The sequence below is a fragment of the Herpailurus yagouaroundi genome, unplaced genomic scaffold (genome assembly GCF_014898765.1).
Source record: "Herpailurus yagouaroundi ecotype Mexico unplaced genomic scaffold, PumYag 141, whole genome shotgun sequence".
Classification (NCBI taxonomy): domain Eukaryota; kingdom Metazoa; phylum Chordata; class Mammalia; order Carnivora; family Felidae; genus Herpailurus; species Herpailurus yagouaroundi.
In genome coordinates, this window is record NW_024412396.1 from 67204358 (window position 1) to 67210755 (window position 6398).

A 6398-nucleotide genomic window follows, 5' to 3' on the forward strand; every position below is an offset into this window, starting at 1 on the left:
CCTTTTTTTCCCATTTGGTAGATTCCACCTTCAGGAAACGTATGTCCTTCAATTATTAGAATTGTTCCTGTATTATTTCTTTGATCATTTTCTCACATCCGTTTCAAATGTCTCTTTGTCTGCAACTTCTATTGGTTGGATGTTGGACCTCCTGAACTGATACTCCGGTTTTCTGATAGATCTATTCTATTTTTGTCCCTTCGTGTTTTTGTTCTGACCTCTAAGAGATTTCCTTGATTTTAGCTTTTAATCCTGTATTCGTTTCCCATCGCTGTTATTGCAAATTACCACAAACACAGTGGCTTCAAAGGAGAGAACTTAGGACCTCACAGTTCTGTGTGGGGCCGTGTTCCTTCTGTAGACTCGGGGAGAATGTGTCTCTTTGCCTCTTCCAGCAATTAGAGCCTGCCTGCACTTCTTGGCTCAGGGTTCTTTCCTCTAACTTCAGAGCCAATAGCATAGGATCTTCAGATCTCTCTCTCTCCTTCTCTCTCTGTCTCTGCCTCTGATGTTCTGGCCTGCCTCTCTCACAAGGACGTTGTGACTACAGACCCAGACAATCCAGCCTGCTCTCCCCATCTCAAGTTCCTTTATCATATGTGCAAAGTCTCTTTGCCATGTAGGATCACTGGGGGCTAGAGGGGGAACATCTTTGGAGGGCTATCATTTTGTCTACCACAAACTCTTTTATCAAATCTATCATTTTCACTATCACATTTTTATTTATATATTTTTTGTTTTGTTTGAAAAAAAAATTTAATGTTTATTTATTTTTGAGAGGGAGAGAGAGACAGAGTGAGAGTGGGGTAGGGGCAGAAAGACAGAGGGAGACACAGAATCCGAAGCAGGCTCCAGGCTCCGAGCTGTCAGCACAGAGCCTGATGCGAGGCTCGAACTCACGAACTGCCAGATCATGACCTGAGCTGAAGTCTGATGCTTAACGGACTGAGCCACCCAGGCATCCCCTTGCTATTTTTTTCAATCCCCATAACACTTTATTGCTGGGATGTGCCTTGATTTATTTAACGAATTCTCTATTGGTGGGCACTTAGACTTCCAGTCTTTTGCAATTAAACATCGATCCATTTGGCAGTGACTGAGTATATGGGATGAGTGATGGATCCAAATTCTTTTTCTTCCAGATGGCTACACGGTTTGCCACTTATTGGCCATTTGTTGAAGGGTTCACTTGTAGACTCTGCATTTTGTTCCAATGATCTATCTATTCATGCTCTAGTTGCTGGCTTGTTTTTAAATCCAGAGACATAAACTCTTGTCAGGGATAGTGTTTCACACTTTGTTTGGATCACTAGAAATCTTGGAGCTAATATTTCAGCCCATGTTAAGCAACGGTATAGTGCCATGTGGTATGCATTTTCGGTGGGCAAATTTTTTTATTTTCCCTCTGCCCTGATTATTTCCATAATTTGTTTTCTTTTTTGTAGGACAAGTCAGGATACAAATATACCTTTGCTTAAGACTCTTTGTTTGCAAGTAACAGAAACCAACCTGAAGTAGCTTAACCAAAAGGGAAGAACTGTATCATAAGGTTGCAGACGCTTCTCACAGAAGCCGGGAGCAGGAATACAGCTGCAGCAAAGGAGTAGACCCAGGAGTTGGAAAGCTTTCAGGAACTCAAAGGTACCCTCTATATCCTTCTGTGATTTTTTTTTCCCCCCTCTGTGTCTGCTTATCTGTGTATCTTTCTCTAGTGACTGGTTCTCTCTGCTTTTCCATCTACTCAGGAGAATACAGTCGTCCCACTATTCAGCTAGGAAGTCAGCCGAGCGTGGAGATCAGAGCCAAAACAAGGAAGGTGGGTGCGGTCCTGCAAAGTCAGGCAGCCAATTGTATATACAAGGGGACTCTGCAAATGAAAAACTATATTGAGGACCACGGAAGCCACGTTCCTCACTGTTGGAGAATGGGGTTACGAATATAGAACGGAGAAAAGAAGAAGGCTTGAGTGGTCAGGTTGGAATTGGAGATACTGATGTGAACCTAGGGCTTTCAATATACGTAAAAGTATATCTATGTATATATACTTCCTAGCTCTGTCCGCTGAAAGAACCCTGGAGCAGCAGCCCTATGTCCAGGAGAACACCTGACACCCAGCTTGAAACACCATCTTCTGCTAAAAGGAACCGGGAATCCTTGAAGAAATACCTGATTTCACGGTTGGGACAGAGAAAGCGTAAGTGAGCCTGGACCTTCTTGTCGTGCCAGAAAACATGAAAATGCTCGAAGAGTGAAGGAGACATTTCAAAACAACAACATAGTCCGTTTGAAGGGACTCCCGCTGGCCAAATCTGGGAAATTGGAACATCAAAATAAATGATGATAGTAGGAGATTATGTCCCATGGAGTAAAATAGAATCCATGAGTCCACGCTGATGCGTGTGTGTGTGTGTGTGTGTGTGTGTGTGTGTGTGTGTTTAATGAATGAATAAGTGAGGAGAAAAGAGACAGGTCTTCCTTAGGATAGAATGCAACTAGAAATTTGGAAGGAATAGGGGCTCCTGGGTGGCTCAGTGAATTGAGCATCAACTCTTGATTTCAGCTCAGGTCATGATCCCAGGGCTGTGGGATCGGGACCCACGTCAGGGTCTCGCTGACCCCGTGCTGGGTGCGGGACCTACTTAAGACTCTCTCCCTCTCTCTCCTTCTCTCTCTGTCTCTCTCTCTCTCTCTCTCTCCCTCCCTCCCCCTCTATGCCTTCTCCCTGCCCCCCCTCTCGAGTGTGCATGCTCTATCACTCTCTTAAAAAAAAAAAAAAAACTTAGAAGGAATGATGGAATTAGAAAATCACCATTTGGCAATCATCAGACAAGAAATATCAGTGTTTGCTAAATCTCCTGGGTGAAAGTTAGACAAAGAATGGGATAGTAACATAGGTTCAAAGCATCTCCCCTATAACTCTTAGTTGAAAAACAAGAACTTTACAAAAGAGAATCTAGCAGACGTCACCTTACTCAAGTATTCAATGTTAACTTTCAGGCAACAGGTCACAGATACACCCGAAGCGTGCTACACGGCGCAGCTATAATATGGGCTTTATTGGGGGAAACTTAACCGCAGAGAAGCAGCAGCACGTCCTCACGCTATCCCGCGAACTGCCGTTGTGACACAGCACAGGCCAAGCACAGCTATTGTGCGTGGACCGTGTCAAGGGTCCCTACCGGACAAGGTCTGCTTCGGCCAGCAGCCAGGGACACGACAGCTGGACCTGCAGTCCAAGACAGAAAGTGGGCCCCACCCCACACTGCATTACATGCATTTAAAAAAAAAAATTTTTTTTTAATGTTATTTTTTGAGAGAGAGAGAGTGCCAGGGAGGGGCAGAGAGAGGGAGACACAGAATCCAAAGCAGGCTCCAGGCTCTGAGCTGTCAGCGCAGAGCCCGATGTGGGACTCGAACCCACGAGCTGTGAGATCATGACCTGAGTCGAAGTCGGACGCTTCACCGACGGAGCCACCCAGGCGCCCCTGAGCATCTTGAATCTTATGAGGAAACACCAGACAAACCCAGGTTGAGGGATAGCCTACAAAACGACTGACAGATTTTAAGATCATGAAGATCGAAGAAGGACTAAAAAACACTTCCAGAACAAAGGAAACTGAAGGTATATGATGAGTAAGTGCAACGTGTAATCCTTGCTTGGTTTGGATCTTTTGGCCCTAAAACATATCATCGGTATGATTGGTGAAAAGTGAATGGAGTTTCAGGGTAAAGGAAATATGGGAATTCTTCACACTTCTGTATTAGTCAGGGTTCTACAGAGAAACAGAACCAATAGGGTATATATAGAGAGAAATAGAAGAGGAGATTTTTAATGGGAATTGGCTGACCCCGTCATAGAGGCCAAAAAGTCCCACAGTCTGCTATCTGCAAGTCGGAGAACCAGGAGAGCTGGGGTTGTAATTCAGTCCAAGTCCAAAGGCCTGACCAGGGGGCCATCGGTGAAACTCCCAGAGTCCAAAGGCCTGAGAACCAGGAGCAATGGCACCAGAATACAAAGGAACTTGTGTATCATGTTAAGGACTTACTGTTTCATTTCACAGATGGAGAAGCCATAGAAAGGTTTTTCAGCCAACGGTGATGACATCAGATATACATTAAAAATTTTTTTAATGTTTATTTTTAAGAGAGAGAGAGAGAGAGAGAGAGAGACAGACAGAGCTTGAGAGGGGGAGGAGCAGAGAGAGAGAGATACAGAATCCGAAGCAGGTGCCAGGCTCTGAGCTGTTGGCATAGAGCCCGATGTGGGGCTCGAACTTGGGAACGGCGAGATCACGACCTGAGCCGAAGTCGGATGCTTGACTGACGGACCCACGCAGGCGCCCCCAGATACACATTTTTTAATGTTAACTCCAGCCAGTGTAGACAACGGAGAAGCGCAAAATCGAAGGATTCATTTGCGAAACTGTAAGGAAGTGATGGCTTTGACCAAGATGGTCCTAATGGGAGAGACATGGAGCTGAATTAGGGATATTTGGAGGGTAAAAATGTGTGTGCTTTGCTCTCCCTTTGAATAGCGGTGGTTTCAAGTTCACTGAGAGCCTGTCTTCCGGGAAGCAGAAGGTGTAAGTCCGACAGAGCCCTGCTGGGCATCAGAGCTCTGCCATGTGACCAAAGGGCCTTGTGAACTGTGATCGAGATCAGCAGCCCTGGGGCACCTGAGCGGCTCAGTCCGCTCAGTGTCTGACTTCATTTCAGCTCAGGTCATGATCTCACGGTTGGTGAGTTCGAGCCCCACGTTGGCCTCCGTGCTGACAACACAGAGCCTGCTTGGGCTTCTCCCTCTACCCCTCTCTCTACTCCTTCCCCCACTTAAGCGCACATGCTCTATCTCTCAAAATAAATACACTTAAAAAAATTATTTAAAAAAAAGATTATTGGTCTTTACCACATGGTTCAACTTTTGTTGTTATGTTGCTTTTTTTTTTTTAAGTTTATTTATTTATTTTGAGAGTGGGTGTGCGATGCATGAGCAGGGGAGGGTCAGAGAGAGAGGAAAAGAGAGGTTATTTTGCTTTGTTTTTAACAAAATAAAACAGCTAAACGTGAACCTTAATCTATTCAAGTAACATTTTGAGTTGGAATAAAATGTAGAGAAAAATACACCAGTCAGACACATTCCATACCTTTTTCACTGTCCCAGATCATAATTATATTACGCCTCTCTTTATTTTTTTAATCTTTTCTTAAAAAAATTTTTTTTTAATGTTTATTTACTTTCGAGACAGAGAGACAGAAGCGTGAGCAGGGGAGGGCAGAGAGAGGGAGACACAGAATCTGAAACAGGCTCCAGGCTCTGAGCTGTCAGCACAGAGCCCGGTGCGGGGCTCGAACTCACAGATTGCGAGATCGTGACCTGAGCTGAATTTGGACGCTTAACCGACTGAGCCGCCCAGGCGCCCCACGCCTCTCTTTAAACTTGAGTAAAAATCAAGTCATCTCCTGGCCTCCTGGCATCTTGGCGTCTCTTGGTTTTGGGGGATGACTTTTGATTCAATTCTGTCTTTTGCACTCACATCAGTACTGAATCCCTGAGGCTTGTTTAATTTAGAAGGAAAGAAGCCTGACCTTCAGACAATTCAGTATTTTACCAGGGAATGTTACCCCAAAGTCCTTGCCACTTTTCCCAGCGCCCTGAATAGCTCCCCTATAGAGTTTCAGTATCTTTTCACTCTGACGGGAAAATAAAACAACAGAAACATTATAGCCCTGTGGTAACCTTATCGGTGTCACAGTATTTGATTGACTTTCCCTGCCCCTCCCTCACATCGGACTATAGCAATTTTCCCATATCTTGGCATTAGCTTTTTGTAATTGGGGGAAAAAAGACATAGTATACTCTGAATTTGCATTGAATTGTTACTTGGTAAACAACATTCACAGGGGATTAGTACTTGCACGGAGGCCATTTTTCAAGGAGCTTAGAATTATAAAATCAGGTTTCCCCAGATTTTCTTTTAATGCAGTTCAACAGGACTATCGACTTTAATATTGAGTTTAGGTAGATTTATCATTCCTTTCTTCTTTATACTACCATTCACCTCCCTGTTTTTCTAGACCAACGAAACTTATCAGTCTTTCCTTTGAGTTCTCACACTCCAGAGCTAGTTCCATGCAGTTCTCTGACACCTTCCCCATGTGACGCGAGCCAAGCCAATCGGAACAACGCCACTGCAGATGTAGCTGTGTGCTGTGTCCTGCAGATGTGTGTCCCCCAAATTCACACGTGGAAACCCTAACCCCCAAGATGACGGTGGAGGAGGTGGGGCCTGTGGGAGGTGATTAGGTCATGAGGTGGAGCCCCCATGGTTTACGAGGGCCTGGGATTCGTGCCCTCGTAAAAGGGCCCCCAGAAAACTTGCTTTCACGCTCATATCCCT

The 6398-nt window shown here is 44.9% G+C and overlaps 1 long non-coding RNA gene across 2 annotated transcripts; it reads left to right on the forward strand.

Moving 5' to 3' along the window:
• The first annotated feature begins 897 nt into the window (after window positions 1-897).
• Window positions 898-2351, forward strand: LOC121032252 (uncharacterized). 2 transcript variants are annotated; one of them, XR_005791166.1, is made up of 3 exons: window positions 898-1641; window positions 1713-1816; window positions 2053-2351. It is a non-coding gene; the product is annotated as an uncharacterized LOC121032252 (long non-coding RNA). The 2 variants fall into 2 exon arrangements; XR_005791165.1 differs by lacking the exon at window positions 1713-1816.
• The last annotated feature ends 4047 nt before the right edge of the window (window positions 2352-6398 follow it).